This window comes from Homalodisca vitripennis, chromosome 6, assembly GCF_021130785.1.
Source record: "Homalodisca vitripennis isolate AUS2020 chromosome 6, UT_GWSS_2.1, whole genome shotgun sequence".
In the NCBI taxonomy this organism is placed as follows: domain Eukaryota; kingdom Metazoa; phylum Arthropoda; class Insecta; order Hemiptera; family Cicadellidae; genus Homalodisca; species Homalodisca vitripennis.
The window spans coordinates 162,968,153-162,993,371 of NC_060212.1; the positions used below are offsets into that span (position 1 = coordinate 162,968,153).

At 33.2% G+C, this 25,219-nt stretch overlaps 1 protein-coding gene across 1 annotated transcript in view; it reads right to left on the reverse strand.

Moving 5' to 3' along the window:
* LOC124365112 (insulin-like growth factor-binding protein complex acid labile subunit) overlaps nucleotides 1-24,932 on the reverse strand; it is a 105,691-nt gene extending 80,759 nt beyond the window's left edge. Inside the window, exon 1 of the mRNA XM_046821056.1 lies at nucleotides 24,484-24,932. The gene's annotated coding sequence lies outside the window, so the exon portion shown is untranslated. The remainder of the gene's footprint in view (nucleotides 1-24,483) is intronic.
* Nucleotides 24,933-25,219: the final 287 nt, after the last annotated feature.

Here is a 25,219-nt window from a genome sequence, read left to right on the forward strand (position 1 = left end):
CAAACGATATAATCAAATTTCTAGACTTCAGAAACAAAAACTATTCTTTTTTTAAATTTTTAATGATGGAATGTTTGCCAGAACAAAGAAGACCCCTTTACTTTCGCTTCTTTCTTTATTTCTCATTTCATGAACTGAATATTACTCAAACTGACGAAGACGATAGATTTTATTCCTTGAAACTTTTAGTTAGGTATATATTTTGCCACATATGGTAGCAAATTTCCGAAACCCGTTGCACATGCTAAATGTGTTTGGAAACATGCAGCATAAATATAAAAAATCTTAGAATTTAACATACAAATTTAGAAAACAATACGAAATCGTTCAATGGAAAATTGATTGTACAGTTTTTGCTGTCCAGAGCATTTTAAACAATATATAATCTATGGACCAATGCATACACCTACATTAAATATTAAAATATTTTTTATCAAAACACGTTTAATATCTACAGTGTTATTAATAATGTATCAGTAAATAATTGTGAAATCATTGCAATCCTCGTAAATTAAAAGTTTTTTTACAGAACACTGCTTACGAAAATATTGTTATATTGTTAACATAAATGGTTATTATTACTATCATTATTATTTTTACAGATTTGGTTTAACAGCTAATTTTATAGGCACACCATTTCAGTATTATTCAGCAACATATACTAGTTCCACCTCCCTCGTTTTCAAATAAGTACTGACATTAAAAACATAATATTCCTATTTTGGAAAATAAAGATTAACAAACATATCTTTTAATATGTTTGCCTTTGTCATCGATTGTTTGAAACCGATACATCAATGTGTCCAAAGATTTGTCCAACATTGTTTCCAAATAACCTCTGTCTACATGCAGGAGATTGTAGACATTTCCAAAAATTTATTTTTTAACTGCAGTTATTTGCAACAACATTGTGAGGGTAGTTACACGTGGTTTACCTTTACCGTTTTCTGAAGTTGGAAAAATATTCTGATATGTTGCTATCTAACTTAATTATAATACCTTCCTTCAAAGTTGATATTTCCACACCACTTCTTACTAAGTTGTCCTTTATTTTGTCAAAACCGAATTATAACAAAAATTTAGTCTGCGGTGTAATATTCAATACCTCATTTTATTTTACTGGAACTAACTGTTTTGTGCTAACACAGTGTGTTTCTAATCCGGGAGTATGACATTTTCAGACCCAAACATTTAGAAATAAGCTCCCTAATACAAATTGCGAAATATAGTATATCATGTAGTGTGCGGTCCAGCTTTTTGTAGGCCGTGTGTTTACTCTATCATGTAGTGTGCGGTCCAGCTTTTTGTAGGGCGTGTGTGTACTCTATCATGTAGTGTGCGGTCCAGCTTTTTGTAGGGCGTGCGTGTACTCTATCATGTAGTGTGCGGTCCAGCTTTTTGTAGGGCGTGTGTGTACTCTATCATGTAGTGTGCGGTCCAGCTTTTTGTAGGGCGTGCGTGTACTCTATCATGTAGTGTGCGGTCCAGCTTTTTGTAGGGCGTGTGTGTACTCTATCATGTAGTGTGCGGTCCAGCTTTTTGTAGGGCGTGTGTGTACTCTATCATGTAGTGTGCGGTCCAGCTTTTTGTAGGGCGTGTGTGTACTCTATCATGTAGTGTGCGGTCCAGCTTTTTGTAGGGCGTGCGTGTACTCTATCATGTAGTGTGCGGTCCAGCTTTTTGTAGGGCGTGTGTGTACTCTATCATGTAGTGTGCGGTCCAGCTTTTTGTAGGGCGTGTGTGTACTCTATCATGTAGTGTGCGGTCCAGCTTTTTGTAGGTCGTGCGTGTACTCTATCATGTAGTGTGCGGTCCAGCTTTTTGTAGGGCGTGTGTGTACTCTATCATGTAGTGTGCGGTCCAGCTTTTTGTAGGGCGTGTGTGTACTCTATCATGTAGTGTGCGGTCCAGCTTTTTGTAGGTCGTGTGTGTACTCTATCATGTAGTGTGCGGTCCAGCTTTTTGTAGGTCGTGTGTGTACTCCGGTGCTGGTATACTCTGGAGTTGGGTACAAAACATACAACATTGTGATGTACTACTGTGATGTGGACTGGACTGATGTATACACTATAGTGCCCATATGTGATCCAGTATTCACTGTGATGTGCGACGCTAGACATGACAGTACACAACCGGACGTAGGATTACAATGACAAACAGGATCTTCTCAGGGAGCTGGTCTGCCCTAGCACAGCTATGCTGTGAGGATACAGCCAACTTGTGTCAAGAAAATGATATATAAAATGGCTTGCTGCTATCCACTTAATGTATATAAATACCGAGCAAGCCTTCGTAACTTTAAACATTATTTCCCCGTGAGTATTTTGGTTAGGAGTCTTTAGGACAAAGCAAATATCCAAAATAATTCAACCGGATATACAAAAGTTTCACTGCGAACTTGCTTTATAGACAATTAATGGACTTTCCAAAATAATTAACAGTTCATTCATAAATCCTCACCAGAATAAAAAAAACTAAATAAGAAATTAGCATACATCTTTCTTTTCTGAGTTAATCTCACAAACTTATATTGGCCAATTAATACAGCAAAACAACAACCTTTAAATTGTTCTAACGGTAAAATTACAGTGTTTTTCGTTAACACGTAATACAAATAATGTTGCTATTTCGTTGGTTTTAATAGAGACTAAAAACTAACTAGCTAAAGTTTACAATTTTATAAGAAAACACGAAAAACATCTATTTCATTAGTCATTCAGACATCTGAGAAAACCCTATTTCTCACCTTAGGAATGAATTGATCATGTAACACTGTTTACGTGAAGGGGAATGCAGCACTTCATTATTGATATTTTCTATTTTTCCTTTTTCCTACTCGCGCATATATTTATGACCATTGCCGCTCATAAACCATTGCAACTGTTTTACAACGTTTTACTAAAACGCTGATCGTCGAATTGCAAAAATTATATCTAACTTTTCAAAAAAAACAAACTGTTTTCGTTTTGTATTTACATAATATATTTCCAGATCATTATCAATACAAAATATTCTAAAAGCAGAGTAGCGTGGATACCGAAACGCGTTTTCACGTTCTGAATATTATTTGTTCCAAACAAGTTGAAGTATTGCAAAATGTTTCGTGGTAATTCAGAACACGAAATGAGAGATTTTTCTGACGGTGAAGTAGACTTATGATCGAGTGGACGCGAGCGCACGTGGTCCACAGAGATGTCAAGAGAGTAGCTGTGGGGTTCTGTAACCCTCGAGTGTAGAGTACGTTTTCTGCATGCTAATGTACTTTCGTATTGTCTGAGAAAGAGGCTCTTGAATAATACCAACGTGAGATATCTAGTTTGGCACCCTTTCGGTCGTAAAACAGCGCTTCATTGTCTGGTCCTTTCTCGGGAAAATGGATCAGTCTTTAATCCGATCAGTAGAAATTTTGGAAACAATACAATTTTATACGGCAAGCTACTACTACTCTTTTTCTACCATCTCACCGATAGAACTTCGCAACAAGCAAATAATCATATACGTTTAGATGTGGCAGAGCGTAAATTAGAAGAGACTGTTTCATTAAGATTTATTTTACACTTTGTCTATTTGACATACGAGGACTATAGTCATCACGGGATATTTTATATAATACGGCACAAATAGCACGGCCTGAGTCGCGTGATATATAATTATATGTTTAATTTATTATGCCATAACAAATCGTCGCGTAACAGGCTTCGTTGATGTTGCACGATAAGTTTCATGTATATACCTAGTTTCATGAGACTACATGTGTAACTGTATCACATGTTTAAATGCCATATGGGTTATAATTAATTTGGCTACACATTTATGTTTGTTACAATGTTCTCGTTGTCATCACGATTACCCATAAGACCAATGTAAAAATGTTCGCTAACAATCGCCAAATCCCGTGAAGCGACAAGCACCATCGTGCGAAATTAGGAGACTATGAGTCGCTTTCCTTTTGAGATATCGGGTACACAGCTGTACAGAAATTAATATTTTCCCACCAATTGATTTAGAGGCTTCGGTAACGCTCTGTTACTTTAAATTCATTCCTTATTTATCCTTTTTTTTTAAATGTGACATTTCTATTCTTACAAAAAATGTAATTTATACTCCATCAAGATATAAAACAACAAACGTGTATAAATCTTAGAATCACATCTAAAAGTTTAGCAATTTGTTTACTGTGGGGAAGAGATTTTTCTTATTTTGACTACATGCCAATAATTTATTCTTGATAAAATTTACAAAACTATTGTAGTGGTAAACATAGTGTTAATCTGAGGTGAGTGAAATAAATTGTTCCTGTCTCTACTAGTAAAAGTTCGTGAAACAAATATTTATTAAAGGTTGAAAAAATGTTGTTGTTGTATTGTTATTATTGTTAAATGGTGTTATTTAATGTTGTTTTTGTTTGCTTTTTATGTTGTTGTTGTTGTTTGTTTTGTTGTTGTTGTTCTTTGCTGTTGTGTTTTGATGTTGTTATTTGTTGTTGTTGTGTTGTCGTTTGTTGTTGTTATTTGTTGAATGTTGGTGTTTGTGTTTTGGTGTTGTTGTGTTGTTGTTGTTATATGTTGTGTTTTGTTGATGTTGATGTTGTTGTTGTTGTCATTATATCAAATTACTTACCTGTATGGATAATTTTAAATTCGAAAACCCATCCCCTATCACTTACACTAATTTGTGGCAGCAAGTTTTCTAGACAGGATTAATTGATTTCATCTCAATAATTGGATTAGATTCCCAACCGATTGAAGTACAAAGATTCCGAACCGCATAGGGATTGAACTTCATATTCCTCTTTTTTCTTCGGCAGGTCAATGTATAAAGAAAAATTAGAATTATCTATCTTACTCTCCGTGGAAATTCATATTTATTTCATATGAAAACTTTAAATACGTAAATTAAATCGCATAATGTACTAAAGTTAAACAAATTAAGTACTAAAGTTTAATCAACGATGTGTCGGCTTTGATATGTATAAACAGCGACATAAAACTGAACACACTGATTTGATAAGGTCTAAATTAATAACCCAAGTTACCTATCACACGTCAAAGGTTATTAGATTTAACTTCAACTCAGATTAGCTCCATTACTTTATTAATATCACACACTTAAGCTTGTAAGTCCTTCTTTGGATTAATGTTTCTTGGCAGTACTTAACTTAAAACTAATTTCTCTGTTTTGATGGAATATTTTTCAAATTTCTAACATTTGTTTATGTAAACCAAGTTGCTCGGTGCTTCACTGATTACGCCCCACAGTAGGGCCTACATACGATAGATCATAGAAAGGCAAATTAAACAAAACTATAGCAACCATAAACATACGAAATAATACCCGATCACAACTTTGTCTTCTAGACACAATTGATTGCTCGATAATAAACTAAACATTATTTTTTAGTTTATGAACGGTAACGTCAAATTTATTGTAACATATCAGAGAGTAGTATAACTATATTTAAGTTTTTAGGTATTTGATTCAATATACTCATATGTCATTTACTTATCTTAAATTTAAAAGTTGATATTGTTATTGATACTGTATACACTACATAGAATACATTTAAAAAGTGATGTTATTACTTTATTTAATATAAATATTAAGACAACCTTATCATTTAAGACATACATATTTTCCTAGCACAAGTTTTGGCTAAGTTCCTCTTGATAAAAATGCAATCAATGTGTGAATTTTGTGTAGAAGCTGATTTGTTATTCATCGGTTTTTAACCTTATAAATTCATAGTTACTTGTATTCACTGTTAGGCCTACCAGTATTTTGGAATATAATCTACCAGTACGCAGAATGTTTTCCGTGGTAAGCAGCGCAGAAGTTGACGAGGCAATGAAACGTTTATGACGGAGGTTATGGAGCAACAACCGCTGAATTAAGTATAAGTAAGCCGGGGCAAGGCACTGCCAGTGTTATGTCTACCGCGGAAATTTATGGGGCTTGTTCGTTTTATGTCTTCCCCCAGACAAGTTACTGGAGACTCCCCCGACAACGCGGAAATACGAGGCAGTCAGATATACTCCCAATAGTATTTTTATGTCGGTACAAATAAAAGTAGCCGGGGAGGGGGGGAGGAGGAGGTTCATTTTAGGGTGACTGAGCTCGATGCTCAATCGTAATCATAGACCAACGAGAGTGGATTTTACCGGTATTATTTCAAATAGGTACTGTCACCTGCTGCTGCTATGGGACAACCTTTCTTGAATTTGTTCACATACGTGTCATTTAAGTAAGTTTAAACAATATTTATATATTTTTGATTTAACGAACCAAAGTTATCTCAGAGTGAATTATATTTACTGTGATTTTTTGAAATGGTAATAAAACTACCTACTCCTAGATTTCAAAAAATGATTTATTTATCCCTATTTTATAATTCCCTAATTTATTCATTAAACGAAAACTGACAATCTGTTCATATTTAATGTATTCCACATAGTATTGTATGGATTACTAGGAATATATAAAATGATTGATAGTGGTTAGACTCCAATCTTGGAATAATTCTGGTAATTTACACTTTTCTTCATATTATTATACAAAATGCTCGAATCCCAACTTTATCTGAATGTGTAAATCGATCACACGATGTGCAGTTTTGATTTCGCATTAGATTGGAAAAATTGAACTTATAATAATGTTTAATGATAAGAGCTAAAGTAAACAATTGCCGAAAGCAGAGTTGCGATATCATCAATATCGCTATGGTAACCAAACAATCGAAAAAATATTACAACGTTTGGAATATTACAAATCATTATGAAACACTCAAGAATGTTTTATTATATTTGCTCTCTATGACGTAGAACTATGCAAGTTCTACAGCATTTCAATGGTCTTTAAAATATAAGAATAAAACTATCTGTGTTATAAAACGAACTTACCGTTACTCAAATAAACTTATAAAAGCCCAAACGTTATCGAAAAAGCCAATATAAGTAAGTATTTTATATGTGTATATAGTATTAGCCAACTTTGATTCTTAACTTCAATATTCGGTCGCAAAATTTTACACTAAAGACAGCCACTACTAAATTTTTTAACTACTCTTGGAGCAAAAGCGGTTGTTTTGGCTCGATTTGCGTTGTGTCTACTGAATAAGTCATACTCTCAAGGTTACCTATCAAAATTAGCTGTAATTTACTTCTATTGAAATAATAAAAGAATGTAACGTTATCACACACGTTATCACGTTATCGCACAGGAAAACTAAAATCATTAGCGCGGGAAATAAAACTAATCACTTTTAGTATTGTTTAATACAACTGAGTATTAAAACCGCTATTAATGGTGTATTATGATAAAAAAGTTTATTTTATGCCATATGGGTCTTAAATGGGGTCTTAAAAAGTTATTTGTAATTGCAACTTCAAAATAACTTATTGACAAAGTTAAGGAATTTAATTTTTTTTAATATGGGAAATAGTGCTAGACTTATAACACCCGTGATAAATAGTAACTAACTATAGACAATACTGTAATTAGACTATAGACAATACTAACTACTAGACATACGTAATAACAATAACAACTAATCAATCACAAAACAAAGGAAGCCTGAACCGTGCACGGTGCAGCGAACCACGCGGTCGACCGTGAGAGCCAGTGGTTAAATAAGTTCAGTGGTTGGCCTTTAATTTACATACCGAACAGATTTGACATTTCCACACGAGTCGCTGGCGACCCGGCGTGAGCGGTGGGCCGTGAGGCGATTCGCGACAGCTGCCAGCGACCCGGACGTGGTCCATTCGGATTTCACGCGCTGGCGTATGTGCGGTGTGCGTGTACCGTTATTGCACAGTTCACTACAGTTTAAACATGGCGATACATTTAGTAATGTAGGACGCCTGTTCATAGCCTGGGATAGTAGGCTACTTACGCAGTAATAATATATATATATATATATTAAAGCATTAATATGAAGTAACTGTCGTGTGGATAGATTATTAATACATCGTTTCTCGGCCTTAACCACTAATTACCATTGTTAATAACTGATCCAAACAGAAATTCGAAATAACCAGTGACGGATGAAGAAAATAATAACCTAAAGTAAAATTAATAAATACATGTACAAAGTATATTCACATTTCCCCACTGTCTAAGCTAGATTAAAGTTCTCTACTCAGAGATAATGTTTTACAAGAAGACATACATACATTATCACTAAAAACGAACGTGTTGGAGTTGATATAGTCTAGTGGTAGATTGATATACTTTTCAATATAACTACACTCTAAAACTTTGATTGTAACCTTTAGCAAATGCAACTTAAAAGCAATTATTGTGGAATTTTAACTCAAGGTAATAAGCATTGATGAATAGACTGGGTATTTCAATTACCTTTCAAAACGATAAAAACGGTTACTTGTTATCAACTTCGTAAAAATAACAGTTTCCAATCTATATCATAGTCTAAATACTGTATTAGATCAAACTTGTTGTTAATTTTGAATAAATTGAGTCAGAATATTTTGTAGTCTCGAAAGAGAGAGGACTATAATTACAGGGCATTCGTAATGTTTAGTTTAATAAATATGTCGTTTTGGAGAAAGCTGGTTTAGTGACTTTGTTTACGATGTATTCTATCCAAGGCGATCAAAACTGAATAAAAACAAAGACATTAACACCGTTGATGAAGTAGCAAACAACCACCAAAATTTGATGCGTCTTGAAAACAACGTGATTTGTACAAAAGCCGTCTGAAAACAACGTGATTAGTACAAAAAAAAACGTCTGAAAACAACGTGATTAGTACAAAAGAAGTCTGAAAACAACGTGATTAGTACAAAAGACGTCTGAAAACAACGTGATTAGTACAAAAGACGTCTGAAAACAACGTGATTAGTACAAAAGACGTCTGAAAACAACGTGATTAGTAAAAAAGACGTCTTAAAACAACGTGATTAGTACAAAGACGTCTGAAAACAATGTGATTAGTACAAAAGACGTCTCAAAACAACGTGATTAGTACAAAAGACGTCTGAAAACAAATATGAAGTTGTGAATTTATCTAAGCATCATTTTTATACATAAAAACCGTATTTGTTACACAACTTCATTCGATTTTTAAAGTAAAACCCAAGCAAAATTTAGTATAGTTTTAAAATTTGTAATCAAAAAATTAAATGCTCCATTTGTTTTCCTATTTAATACAAATTATTTACTTATGTATGTTCAACAACTTGTGGAATTAAATGTGATTTGAATAATAACTACTTATAGCCAAAAAAACCTCAGGTTTCATTTTCATATTTGTATTTGATTTCTATTGAAACTTGTTTCACAATTTAGACAGGGAACGAAATAAATAAATAAGAAAATATTTTAAAGTGTACATCTAACTTGGAGGAGGCAAACCTGATTGAAAACAGGTAAAAAATCAGCCATTGAAGGCCAGGTCACTTGTAGTGTATAGATCAGTGATAGTTGCTGCAGACAAGTTAAAGGTGATCACACACATCACAGCTGACTTGGAAGGAGGCAAACCTGATAGAAAACAGGTAAAAAATCAGCCATTGAAGGCCAGATCACTTGTAGTGTATAGATAGATCAGTGATAGTTGCTGCAGGCAAGTGAAAGGTGATCACACACATCACAGCTGACTTGACACTGGGAGAGAGGGGAAACTGGTAGGAGGGGGGGATGCTGTTGACTCAAAGGGCCGTAAATAGCGACGACTGACGATCGCAGGTGGCGCGGTCGTTCTCGGAACTTACAAGTTTGTTTTTGTTGTTTGTTTGGGACTGGCTGGACCTATTTTTGATGATTCCATTATTTTTCGTGATTCCCAAAAGCGGTACCTTATAGAGTGTCGTTCTTACTATTATGAATGTTGGGATGTTTTACTATACTACTGTCCGATCCTCGTAATTCACGTTCACAATTTGAGTTGCTACAGAAGTACAGTAAGTTACGGATTTCGTAATGAAAAGAATTTTGTTAAAATATATATTGCCGGTATGTATATACTTCCATCGAGAACAACGTTCGTGATAACCAACAACAAAGTAAAATCTTAACATTCATTATGTTTATGTAATTCATTGAATAACGATATCTAATGCATATCCACCTGCCAAACAGGCTGATTTCACGTCATTTCATGATTTCATTAATTTCTGTCTCTCTGTCCGCACAATATTTTATAATTTGAAATTGTGCAGAAAGTTGTAAATATCCCTACTTATGTAACATACTCACTTTTATTTGTAGACTTTTATCGTTTAAATACGTTAATGGACTTTAATGTATAAGAATGTGAATGTATTTCATGATTTCATTAATTTCTGTCTCTCTGTCCGCACAATATTTTATAATTTGAAATTGTGCAGAAAGTTGTAAATATCCCTACTTATGTAACATACTCACTTTTATTTGTTAGACTTTTATCGTTTAAATACGTTAATGGACTTTAATGTATAAGAATGTGAATGTATTTCATGATTTCATTAATTTCTGTCTCTCTGTCCGCACAATATTTTATAATTTGAAATTGTGCAGAAAGTTGTAAATATCCCTACTTATGTAACATACTTCACTTTTATTTGTAGACTTTTTATCGTTTAAATACGTTAATGTATAAGAATGTGAATGTATTTCATGATTTCATTAATTTCTGTCTCTCTGTCCGCACAATATTTTATAATTTGAAAATTGTGCAGAAAGTTGTAAATATCCCTACTTATGTAACATACTCACTTTTATTTGTAGACTTTTATCGTTTAAAATACGTTAATGGACTTTAATGTATAAGAATGTGAATGTATTTCATGATTTCATTAATTTCTGTCTCTCTGTCCGCACAATATTTTATAATTTGAAATTGTGCAGAAAGTTGTAAATATCCCTACTTATGTAAACTTATTCACTTTTATTTGTAGACTTTTATCGTTTAAATACGTTAATGGACTTTAATGTATAAGAATGTGAATGTATTTCATGATTTCATTAATTTCTGTCTCTCTGTCCGCACAATATTTTTATAATTTGAAAATTGTGCAAAAAGTTGTAAATATCCCTACTTATGTAACATACTCACTTTTATTTGTAGACTTTTATCGTTTAAATACGTTAATGGACTTTAATGTATAAGAATGTGAATGTATTTCATGATTTCATTAATTTCTGTCTCTCTGTCCGCACAATATTTTATAATTTGAAATTGTGCAGAAAGTTGTAAATATCCATACTTATGTAACATACTCACTTTTATTTGTAGACTTTTATCGTTTAAATACGTTAATGGACTTTAATGTATAAGAATGTGAATGTATTTCATGATTTCATTAATTTCTGTCTCTCTGTCCGCACAATATTTTATAATTTGAAATTGTGCAGAAAGTTGTAAATATCCCTACTTATGTAACATACTCACTTTTATTTGTAGACTTTTATCGTTTAAATACGTTAATGGACTTTAATGGTATAAGAATGTGAATGTATTTCATGATTTTCATTAATTTCTGTCTCTCTGTCCGCACAATATTTTATAATTTGAAATTGTGCAGAAAGTTGTAAATATCCCTACTTATGTAACATATTCACTTTTATTTGTAGACTTTTATCGTTTAAATACGTTAATGGACTTTAATGTATAAGAATGTGAATGTATTTCATGATTTCATTAATTTCTGTCTCTCTGTCCGCACAATATTTTATAATTTGAAATTGTGCAGAAAGTTGTAAATATCCCTACTTATGTAACATACTCACTTTTATTTGTAGACTTTTATCGTTTAAATACGTTAATGGACTTTAATGTATAAGAATGTGAATGTATTTCATGATTTCATTAATTTCTGTCTCTCTGTCCGCACAATATTTTATAATTTGAAATTGTGCAGAAAGTTGTAAATATCCCTACTTATGTAACATACTCACTTTTTATTTGTAGACTTTTATCGTTTAAATACGTTATTGGACTTAATGTATAAGAATGTGAATGTATTTCATGATTTCATTAATTTCTGTCTCTCTGTCCGCACAATATTTTATAATTTGAAATTGTGCAGAAAGTTGTAAATATCCCTACTTATGTAACATACTCACTTTTATTTGTAGACTTTTATCGTTTAAAAATACGTTAATGGACTTTAATGTATAAGAATGTGAATGTATTTCATGATTTCATTAATTTCTGTCTCTCTGTCCGCACAATATTTTATAATTTGAAATTGTGCAAAAAGTTGTAAATATCCCTACTTATGTAACATACTCACTTTTATTTGTAGACTTTTATCGTTTAAATACGTTAATGGACTTTAATGTATAAGAATGTGAATGTATTTCATGATTTCATTAATTTTCTGTCTCTCTGTCCGCACAATATTTTATAATTTGAAATTGTGCAGAAAGTTGTAAATATCCCTACTTATGTAACATACTCACTTTTATTTGTAGACTTTTATCGTTTAAATACGTTAATGGACTTTAATGTATAAGAATGTGAATGTATTTCATGATTTCATTAATTTCTGTCTCTCTGTCCGCACAATATTTTATAATTTGAAATTGTGCAGAAAAGTTGTAAATATCCCTACTTATGTAACATACTCACTTTTATTTGTAGACTTTTATCGTTTAAATACGTTAATGGACTTTAATGTATAAGAATGTGAATGTATTTCATGATTTCATTAATTTCTGTCTCTCTGTCCGCACAATATTTTATAATTTGAAATTGTGCAGAAAGTTGTAAATTATCCCTACTTATGTAACATATTCACTTTTATTTGTAGACTTTTATCGTTTTAAAATACGTTAATGGACTTTATTGTATAAGAATGTGAATGTATTTCATGATTTCATTAATTTCTGTCTCTCTGTCCGCACAATATTTTATAATTTGAAATTGTGCAGAAAGTTGTAAATATCCCTACTTATGTAACATACTCACTTTTATTTGTAGACTTTTATCGTTTAAATACGTTAATGGACTTTAATGTATAAGAATGTGAATGTATTTCATGATTTCATTAATTTCTGTCTCTCTGTCCGCACAATATTTTATAATTTGAAATTGTGCAGAAAGTTGTAAATATCCCTACTTATGTAACATACTCACTTTTATTTGTAGACTTTTATCGTTTAAAATACGTTAATGGACTTTAATGTATAAGAATGTGAATGTATTTCATGATTTCATTAATTTCTGTCTCTCTGTCCGCACAATATTTTATAATTTGAAATTGTGCAGAAAGTTGTAAATATCCCTACTTATGTAACATACTCACTTTTATTTGTAGACTTTTATCGTTTAAATACGTTAATGTATAAGAATGTGAATGTATTTCATGATTTCATTAATTTCTGTCTCTCTGTCCGCACAATATTTTATAATTTGAAATTGTGCAGAAAGTTGTAAATATCCCTACTTATGTAACATACTCACTTTTATTTGTAGACTTTTATCGTTTAAATACGTTAATGGACTTTAATGTATAAGAATGTGAATGTATTTCATGATTTCATTAATTTCTGTCTCTCTGTCCGCACAATATTTTATAATTTGAAATTGTGCAGAAAGTTGTAAATATCCCTACTTATGTAACATACTCACTTTTATTTGTAGACTTTTATCGTTTTACGTTAATACTTTAATGTATAAGAATGTGAATGTATTTCATGATTTCATTAATTTCTGTCTCTCTGTCCGCACAATATTTTATAATTTGAAATTGTGCAGAAAGTTGTAAATATCCCTACTTATGTAACATACTCACATTTATTTGTAGACTTTTATCGTTTAAATACTTTAATGTATATAATGAATGTTTATTATTTCATGATTTCATTAATTTCTGTCTCTCTGTCCGCACAATATTTTATAATTTGAAATTGTGCAGAAAGTTGTAAATATCCCTACTTATGTAACATACTCACTTTTATTTGTAGACTTTTATCGTTTAAATACGTTAATGTACTTTAATGTATAAGAATGTGAATGTATTTTATGGTAAGATATCTCGAGAAAGACTTCGTCTGTAGACATTTACCATTTTACTTAGAAAGGAATGAGTTCATGAGATTCGGCTCGGCGTCGTTGGAGCACAATCTGTTTTTAGTCTGTGGTATGGGGGGGGAGTGTACAAGTTTTTTTTTCTGTTTTATCTGTTTTCTGTACGCAAGACATCTTAAGAACGAAGAACAAAAACGAAATAGTTGTGAATTAATGAGAAATGCACTATTATTCCAACTGGCAAGAAACCCGATGTTTTTATATCCGAGCATTGTCTCAATAACTTCAATGAATGCCTCGAATGAATGTGATTATCTTCTATCAGTCGGGACTAATCGTCCTCTGGGGTCAGACGCCCCGCAGGTCGGACCAGACCCGACCCGGCGTGAGCGACGACGCGAGACCTAGCTACCGCTCAGATAACAACGTATAAACACTCGATAAGGCGGCTTATGTTTGTCTGTCTGTCTCTCTGTCTGTCCTCGATAGATCAGTCACTTTGAAACAGCCACCAACACGATGGACAGTACGCTGTCAGAGTGTACAAAACTCCAGTGGAGCCAACAACCTTTCCAAACATTTTTAAGTTCTGAAGTGAAAAAATAATTCATAAAATCTTATTTATTATTATGATTCTTACACAATCAATACACGTCACTTCATAAAAATATACCACCATACATTCACATATAAATTAACTCTCTATGTTGAAAGTAGACAGACTCTCAAGTAGTATTTAATGATAACGTTGTTTATTTCATTTGAATATAATTTCAACATAAATACAAATTATTAGAATATTAGCTGGCATTTCTTCTTATAATGACATAGCACAATATAAACACCATAAACTCTTTAACCTAGCGGTCGTTTTGAATGATCACATACTTGCAAAAGTCCTAACATTCAAATACATACTGTGTTAATGTGCGGACAACTAAATTTCACTACTTCACTACCAAATGCTGTTTAGTCTTCAAGTAGCTAGCGAGCTAGAATAGACTAGACAAATAGAAAAATGAATAATCCGTTCAATGATGTTACAAGTACCAAGGCATTAAGAGCAGACTGTACAAGTTTAACATTGTTATAATAGGGCAAACTCAAGGTAGTTTCTGTACAGCCGGTTCTCTACTGTTACCCTTAGTAACATCACAAAAAACAATAAGGCCATCAAAAAGTAGAATAAACATGGTGGCCAAGCGGAAACGTATTGCAACTGTAGACCTTATTGACTCGAGGCGACGGCGACAGCAACACTGCGCAACGCCTCCTGAATATTCAACTCCTTTCTCAAAAATGCCAATTCATTCTGAATGCATTTGCATTACAAATGGCCAACTTTAATGAACAAAGTTGGCTTTAGCTCCCGAGTTTCAAGTGATAACAATTTGTGTTCAAGTTAGCGAAGGCAAGCCCACTTAAACGATTTATTATTTACGTTCCTGAACTTTCGACTTCTTGTACCAGAAGCGGCTGCGTCTCATATCTGAAACCGTTCGTGAGCACAAACTGTTGAGGCGTAGCATATTTTACCGTGCAATGCAGAAACAATCTCCAAGGTTCCAGATATTAGGCTAGTCAAATACATAAATAAACCTTCATGAGGAATTTTGAGTATGAATAAGTTACCGATCTGTTACTTGTAAATGTACCAACAACCATCGGAGGTTTAAGTGGTACCCCAACCATAGCTGAATTAGTGGACTGCTGAAAATCTATTTAAACAACAGAAGTTAATTCATTGGTCTGTCTCGGAACTCGTTAAGAAGTTTGCATCTGCTCAAACTAATGTGAGAACGTCATATGATGGAGACCTGATTTCAATACACATAAATAACATTATTGTACAGTTTCGATACCGCTAAAACGCGCCTTGTTTGTGGCCGTTCGTCGAAAGCCGGTTGGTCAAGAATATCAATTAAAAATTGGCGTATATCCATTTCAAATAACTGTTACAACCAATGTAATGGGAAATGCGAAAAAATAAAGCACTATATCGGTATTAATAGAAATTCATCTACCGTACGTAATGTAAGGTATTACAGTTCAAGTGAATTGAGTGCAGCGTTATTACCCATTCAATGTGAATATTAATCCACGTTTATTATTATTTTTATTGCATACTGAAAATATCTGAGTTGAGCTGAGTTATTTAACAGTTCAACACGATTTTTCTTAACATTATTTTATAATTTTAACTTACTCGTATCTTTAACCTTTACTCAAAACCTATTAGGCAGATTTTGTATAGCCTACCTATTGCAATCGCTTTCACTTGAGAAAACGCGGCTTGTGGAAATGATAACTGCCCTAAAATGTCCAAACAAGTTTAAATTTAGTACAAAAATTGATCTTGCAAGATTTCGGCTAAGCTTCTTGGTTCGCCATTTAGTTACAAAATGGCAGCCATTAAAAGTTTAAAAATGCACAAGTTCGTTACTTACAAACCTATAGAAAAACAAAGTTTTTTGGAATAGTTGGGCTATAGCATTTTCAAAACATTTGCAATATTTTTTATATCTCGAGTGGTTTTAGAGATACAAGTAAGTTACAAGTAAATCCCATGAGAATAAATTTGTCAAAAATCTATCCACATTTTCCGACTATGAGGAAGAACCATTACGTTATTACTGTATTTCTTCGCGCATAAAAGTTCTATAGATGAACTGAACATTGAGTTTTCTTTCTCTCGAAAAAGTAGAATGTAATTTTACATGCTCATGATTAAATTATAAATTACAATCTTATATATAGGCCCTAAATGAAATCCAAGTAAACCAGTGCAACAGAGCTAACTAAAATAGCAAATGTTGCTAGTACAATGTGACACACCTGATGCATACGCATTCAAGGAAGCACAAGGGAGCGTATAAAACGTTACCGTATTGCAACAGTAATTTATTCATAGCTACGACATCACATAAATAATACATAGATTTTAAAACAAGGGGTTTCAAGGGCACCGGGGATATAAGCAAACATGTAAAAACCGACAATCGTGAAAAGCTATTGTACCCAAACAAAGTTTTTGGTGTTTGAAACATCCGACCCATTCACCTTTACCTTCACGAATTTGTTCCAAGAAAGTTTACACCGAGTTCATTCAGCATCACGCGCAGTCCGTGTGGAGAAAGTGAAGGAAGGTCCGCCACATTATATCACAGCCATAGTAGAGTCACGTTTGCAGCAGGTGTCAAGTTAAAGGTGCCGTTCTCCCACGACCATTGTCCCTCCACTAACGGCACGAGGTAGCAACCGAGGAGGGGAGGTGGTCAAAGCCTCTCACCTCTTCATCGTGAAACTCTTAGCCGGTACTATTTATACTGCAAATCTAATGTGGGTTTTACGAAATTGATTTTTATGGTTAAAAAACGGGATTATTGTGACTTTTATTTAGATCAAACAAAAATATTGTAGAGTTAAAATAGAATCTCAGGCAGGTCGATAGAGTTGATGGTTTCTAATGTTCGACTTGGAACAGTGTCCGAAAATTATTCTAATGGCGGCAGGACTTAGTTTGTTTACTCGCTTCTGATCTTTATAATGCTTCTGGTAATCTAAAGGAATCTATTACGTTAAATAGGCATACTATGTGTGGTATATTCACAATTAAATACCAACCGAATTAGATGACAGGTTTATATAATCGACGTACGAGTATTACAAATGGATTCAAGTATTTTAACTCTTATACAAGTTTTAACCCTATTTTGTTCTCCGACAGTGAACAGAAAATAGTCTATAAGTTAACGAACTACAAGTTGTGAGTCACTGCACTGATGGATATTTATGGATACTTAATATTTATGTTAGAAGAGGCACACAGATTGTAGGCTACATATTACACCAATATTCTGTAGATATATCCCAATATAATAAACACACCACTGGGCATCTTAAACCAGTGCGAGAAAATCGTAGAAAAACTTCTTCATCGGAAGTGTCCCGACCGTACCTAGGTCGTTATGTACCTAGTTAGCTGACAAGTAACGACCAGAAAGTTCAACTAAAGACTAAATCGAACTAAAACTAGTACTAGTTTAAATGCCACAAAACAACTAACAATAATAAAACTATCGAACTTAATGTTATATGACTGTTTTAATAGAAGCTGACCTTTGCACTTTCGTGGAACTGGATTCCCTATAATTCAGCTAACGAAAGTTCGGGTGTGAGGATAAGGCTATTGGAATCGGCCTTTATATTTCACCAAACAACGTAATCCCTTGGATGGCAAACTTCGGTGTGCCACAGTGTTTTGCCAAGATCGGTTGGTGATGTAATGGGATTTGGTATTGGAAACTCGACTACCTATAGATATTACCAAGATCGGAAGCTGCTCGCACTCCCAACTAAACTGTAAGGCTCTCTTGCTCGTCACTGGCTAAGGTCAAGCGGTCTTAGTGAGAAGCCAACAAAGCCTAAACTTCGAATTCGGCTGAAAATTAATTTTTGAACTTTCAGACAACTTGAAATTTGGATTTTATACAATCTGGAGTGTATTATTTGTAAATGTACATAGAAACCCCAGTTTGAATTAATTCTAAATGTCGTTCTCCTGAATCACGACCCTCCCTCCTCCACAATTACAATGACTGCAGCGGCCCTGAAAGGCTGTAACCCGTGGCCCTTTATGCGCGTTGGGCAACACCTGGCTGTTACGTGCTGAGCGCGTAGGCTGGTAGACCTGGTTCCCCCACTGGTCTACACTTGGCTGCCAACAGCGTAGCTCCGACCCGGCGCCTACTACTGTAAACAAGCCTGGAGCTAAATCTAAATCTTTGTTACGTAAAATTGTAAGCCCCTGTAAAATTTAAATAGTTTTACGTAATGCTGCAAGTGTTATAATATCTCGTACCGAAGTATTACAAATACAATAATACTTAGTACTAAAGTATTAAAACTTTTCATGCAGTTCAATTATGAGGAAAGTCACTTCTATTACACTTATAACTGTGGAAAAGACAGATAACTCAATACAGTACTGCGATTTATCCGAGTTTTGTTATAAAATAATCAGTCCTCTTAACATTCACGACGACGAAACTTTGTATTTTTTATCGTGGCCTATTTCAAAAAGAACGAAATAAATGATTGTTTCTATTGAGGGGAACCTACAAAGGCTTTAATAAGTTGTTTCAACTCAGCTTTTTCTTTTGAATTAGATCCATAACTCGGCTTCCTTTTAAAACAGTTTCATTGGAAGGAAACGCGGCTGCACAAATAGAATTACCAGAAGAAACTTTTCCTTTCATCAGCAAGCTATAAGTCTGAAATGTTTAAAGATTATCTCGTAATTAAAATTATACTTTTGAGAATTTAGAGTAATTTTGTTTGTTTGTGTTATTACATAAAATTGTGTATATGATGACCAGGATAATTCCATGATTAAAAAACCTATCCATGTTCCGAGCATTTACAATGGAAACTAGCTTATAGTAAAGTTGTATTAATATCAGCTGCAATTGTCAATTTAGCCTTGCTCTAATGATAATGGATGTTTCAAAACGTTCTTTCCTTAATGTTGGATATTAAACTAGTAATTTTGAGTAAGTTCATAATTAATAAAGGTTTATCTAACGAGATGCTGATCACGTTGTATTTTGGCCTTGTAAACTCCAATATTTACTTTTTAAATTGTAACTGTGTTGACAATTAATGTAATAAACACATCTTTAATTAATATTAAAGATTATATTAATATAGTCTGGGATGCAAAAAGAAGCATTCCTAGAACCTAAACAAGGCACGTTCTGCTTAGTTAAAATGTTCCATGAATATTTTCAAACAAATACTGGACCAGGGCAGGGCAGTATTGTTAATTAGTACCGTATGTTAAAATGTATTTACAGGACCATAACAGGGAAGAATTGTAAATTATCATATGTTAAATTGTGTAATAGTATATAGGGGGCCAGGACATAAAAGTATTGTAGCATTTAACACACATTGAACACAATATGTTAAATTGTGTTAAAAATGTATCTATACGGAATCAGGGCCATTGTGTTTTATATATTTGTCCAAATTTGGATACAAATAATGTTATAGAATATATGAGGTCATTACAAGTAATAATAATATTGATTATCAAATGTTGAATTATGTTGTAAAATGTATGGATACAATAGGGGCAAAGCAAGAAAACATTGTCAACCATCGTATGTTATATCGTGTTATTGAGTTTACACATATCTATATGTATAGTCAGTGATACATTGCTGACTTTCACTTGACTGTCGTATTGGGTAACAATAAAGGGGAAAAGCAAGAAAACATTGTCAACCATCGTATGTTATATCGTGTTATTGAGTTTACACATATCTATATGTATAGTCAGTGATACATTGCTGACTTTCACTTGACTGTCGTATTGGGTAACAATAAAGGGGCAAAGCAAGAAAACATTGTCAACCATCGTATGTTATATCGTGTTATTGAGTTTTACACATATCTATATGTATAGTCAGTGATACATTGCTGACTTTCACTTGACTGTCGTATTGGGTAACAATAAAGGGGAAAAGCAAGAAAACATTGTCAACCATCGTATGTTATATCGTGTTACTGTGTGTACACATATCTATATGTATAGTCAGTGATACATTGCTGACTTTCACTTGACTGTCGTATTGGGTAACAATAAAGGGGAAAAGCAAGAAAACATTGTCAACCATCGTATGTTATATCGTGTTATTGAGTTTACACATATCTATATGTATAGTCAGTGATACATTGCTGACTTTCACTTGACTGTCGTATTGGGTAACAATAAAGGGGAAAAGCAAGAAAACATTGTCAACCATCGTATGTTATATCGTGTTATTGAGTTTACACATATCTATATGTATAGTCAGTGATACATTGCTGACTTTCACTTGACTGTCGTATTGGGTAACAATAAAGGGGCAAAGCAAGAAAACATTGTCAACCATCGTATGTTATATCGTGTTATTGAGTTTACACATATCTATATGTATAGTCAGTGATACATTGCTGACTTTCACTTGACTGTCGTATTGGGTAACAATAAAGGGGAAAAGCAAGAAAACATTGTCAACCATCGTATGTTATATCGTGTTATTGAGTTTACACATATCTATATGTATAGTCAGTGATACATTGCTGACTTTCACTTGACTGTCGTATTGGGTAACAATAAAGGGGAAAAGCAAGAAAACATTGTCAACCATCGTATGTTATATCGTGTTATTGAGTTTACACATATCTATATGTATAGTCAGTGATACATTGCTGACTTTCACTTGACTGTCGTATTGGGTAACAATAAAGGGGCAAAGCAAGAAAACATTGTCAACCATCGTATGTTATATCGTGTTATTGAGTTTACACATATCTATATGTATAGTCAGTGATACATTGCTGACTTTCACTTGACTGTCGTATTGGGTAACAATAAAGGGGCAAAGCAAGAAAACATTGTCAACCATCGTATGTTATATTGTGTTATTGAGTTTACACATATCTATATGACTGTATAGTCAGTGATACATTGCTGACTTTCACTTGACTGTCGTATTGGGTAACAATAAAGGGGCAAAGCAAGAAAACATTGTCAACCATCGTATGTTATATTGTGTTATTGAGTTTACACATATCTATATGACTGTATAGTCAGTGATACATTGCTGACTTTCACTTGACTGTCGTATTGGGTAACAATAAAGGGGCAAAGCAAGATTGTATCGTATGTTATATCGTTATTGAGTTTACACGATTATTAGTATGTATATATATATATATATATATATATATATATATATATATATATAAAACATATATACATACAAATGTATATAAATAACTAATCACTATATCAGCTAATTTGAATCGTATACAGTATACACGATTTATTGAAGATTCCAAACCAAAAGATAAAACCCTTTAAATGCAATTTATATGGAGTTTGCGCATTAAAGCTTGTAAAAATAAATAATTAATTTACCACGGCAAATGGTATTACGACCAAGAAAACGGTTACACGACTACGCCTGCCAATACTCTAGGCTCAGTAATAGAGAATTAATTGCTGGGTTGAAACTATTAATCAGTTGTTTCTCTGATATAAATTATTATTTATCAACAGGCACGCTTGCTGGCACCTACAACCTGATCGCACATAATGTATTATCAGTGAACAAAGCGAATCTATCAGTGAGCGTTCTGTGTGTTAGTTAATTATTTCCTTCAAGCGTATTAGTTTAATGTTATTGTATAAATTAAATATATTCTGTATTATTAATTGATCATTTATTTTGTTACAAATGGCATTGTCATGTTTGTATTCTATGTTTTGTGTGAACAGAAAAGAAAATAGTTCCAGTACGTTGTTAAATTATCATTCTTAAATAGGCCCACAGAGAATTAAACCAAGATAATGTACCATTAGGTCATAAAACACAACTTTCGGCCAGCCAGCCCAATATCATTATACTATGTACTACCTTTTAGTACCCTATATTAGATGTACAAAGATGTCTTCATAAATAGTACATTTACGCAGAATTGGTTTCTATGCGGTTAAAACAATCGTATTAGACCATCAAAAAATTATATTTTCTTTATAACATTTCCTTGAGGGTAATAAAGTATGCATCATGCGCTTGTTTTTTCGGGCTTGTTACGTAAAGCATTATATTGATATTGATAGTATTATTTTGTTTCTCTATGTTTGAGAAATTTACAGCATATTCCATACTATTTATAATTTGGAATTTCTCAAGGTTCATCATTAGGTCCTTTTATTTTTCAATAATACTGTACAAGCTTATGTACACTTATGGTATATGAAATATCACTTAGACGGTATTTTCAGAGTTACTTTAAAAAATAATTAATCTCACCATACTGATAATTTCTCACCGAAGCCAACATCGTTTTTGCTACTTACTTTTGAACTGAAATGAACTTAAATGGTCCATATGCATATTTAGAATATAAAATAGAATCATTCATATCACATGTAGATCTGACATGTGAACCCTCTACCCCTTGTGCATACACCTTTCAAGTATAGCTCCACATTACAAATAAAGTCATGCAACTCACACAGACAGGCATAGATAGATTAAAAGATTATTTTAAATATTTTTGTTGAAAATCTGATTCTCATAGTAAACAAAATGCCGATTTATTTACTACATTTATAATATTTCTACAAACAATTAACGCAGTACCATTGGATCATAGAGTCGTAATTTATGTATTTCCATACTGTGCTTTTTATCTATGAGCTGAGCAAATTGTAGATTCCTTATTTCTAAATGAAATGTTTTTTTTTTACAATAAGATACTATTATAACTTTAAAGTAAATTCGGATATGTATATTAAGAAGTATTCTACATGGATATGAAATGAAAACTTTGCGATATAATATCCATATAGGCAAATATGGTCTGCAGGCCTTACAGTGGTTAATGATACGAATGTTATAGTGGAGTTTAAAATATTAAAAACAACACTATTAAATAGTTTGTAAAGCATGTGCTATTTTCCTGAATTAAAGAGTTTCAGTTACATGAGCATTGATAATAATCCTCAACAGTTTTCAAAAATAACCAGGTAACTAGAGCTCCCCTTTGAAGTATACAAAAATTCTGAGTTTGTATAGCTCCTTGAACTCTGCTTTGGTCTGTCATTTCAGATTAATTAATCATCACTTTGTTAATTAAGTAAACGATCAGATGGAAAGTTTATTTTTAATTTCTAGGTAAGAATAAGAATAACTCAAGTATAGCCTGTTTTAATATAAACGCTTTTCTCAGAAAACATTTTAGAATCTTGAATCATGTAAACAATTTTATATGGTACTGATTTACGTTATTAGATTTGAATAAGCATAATTATAGGCTATCGTGTCACTCAGTTGATCATATTGAAACTGGTTAAACTAAATGTTGACAAGAGAATGTTAAATTTAAATGCAGTGTTTTACATGCACAGTACCAATGCTTAACAAAACCATTAAATTTCGTTTACTGAAGTTGTTTCATGAGTTAGATAAACTATGATGCTAATTATATACATTAGAACAGATAACATGTTAACATTGATTTGGTCGCTACAGCATTAAGTTAAAAATCAGATCCTAGTTAGTATTGGGATCAATATATTTCTTACATTTCTTAAAATAATGTGATATAAAAACGCATACCAGTTGTACCTACATCCATGTCATTCTATAAAAATAATACAACTCTACAGACATTTAAAAATATTCTAATAATTTGTATGTAATAACTTGTAAACTATTGTAAACTTTTCCAACGCATTTTCAAAAAATATTCTCAATTAATGTTTCACTATAATGAAAAGGATTTTATCACCATACGCATGTAGTTTGGGTGAATTATAACCTTCATAAAGTGCTATGAGTTACAAGTATAATTTATTTATGCTTTATACCTCTCTTCATATGCACCCCGTGGGATTTTTAACTAGTACTACATTTCTTATTTATATTAACAATTAATGGTGGCGTTCCTACCTTATCAAAGCATCCTAAGCAAAGTATCCAAGCATCCTCCGACAATTTTCCAAGGGGGAGATCCGTTTTGGTCGAGCAATTCCAGAGATCACAATCACAAAGACACTATATTTTCTGCCAAAAAGTATCACATTCGCACTAAACCATGGGGGAATCTGAAATAATTCATCTATCAATTTGATTTCCTGAAGATGGAGAGGTCATCTGATCTACAGTAACACAAACACATAAATCTCGTCTGATGTAACACAAAGAGAAATACGACATTTAGGTCATCACTGAGAGTACATTTAAACGGGGACTTTTATAATTACAGAATCGTCCGAGGATAACGTTGACAACGCCTAGCAAATAGAAAAGTGTTGCACCTCGTCCACGGAGAGCCTCGGCAAATATACCAACTACTCTCGGCACTTCTCAGCGACTGACTGGGAGATTTCACACCAGGCCAGTGGCGGGAGCGCTCTAGCGGCGGTATCACCAAACTCTTGCAGCGTTGCCACTTCTCACCTCTCCCTGCCGCTACCCCAATCACTCCCACCCACAGCGACTAATCAAAGGCCGACCGAAAGTCCAATTATTTCACGATTTGGTGTGATATGACTTGTGCTACTGTCCACTGTCCGAAACGCTTTCACCGCGTTGTTGTTTCCCGCCATGTTTGTTTAGGCCTCGGTTGTCTCCGGAAATATTGTGAGTGACAACAACGAGCCCTGCCTGACCCCAAACCACTTCT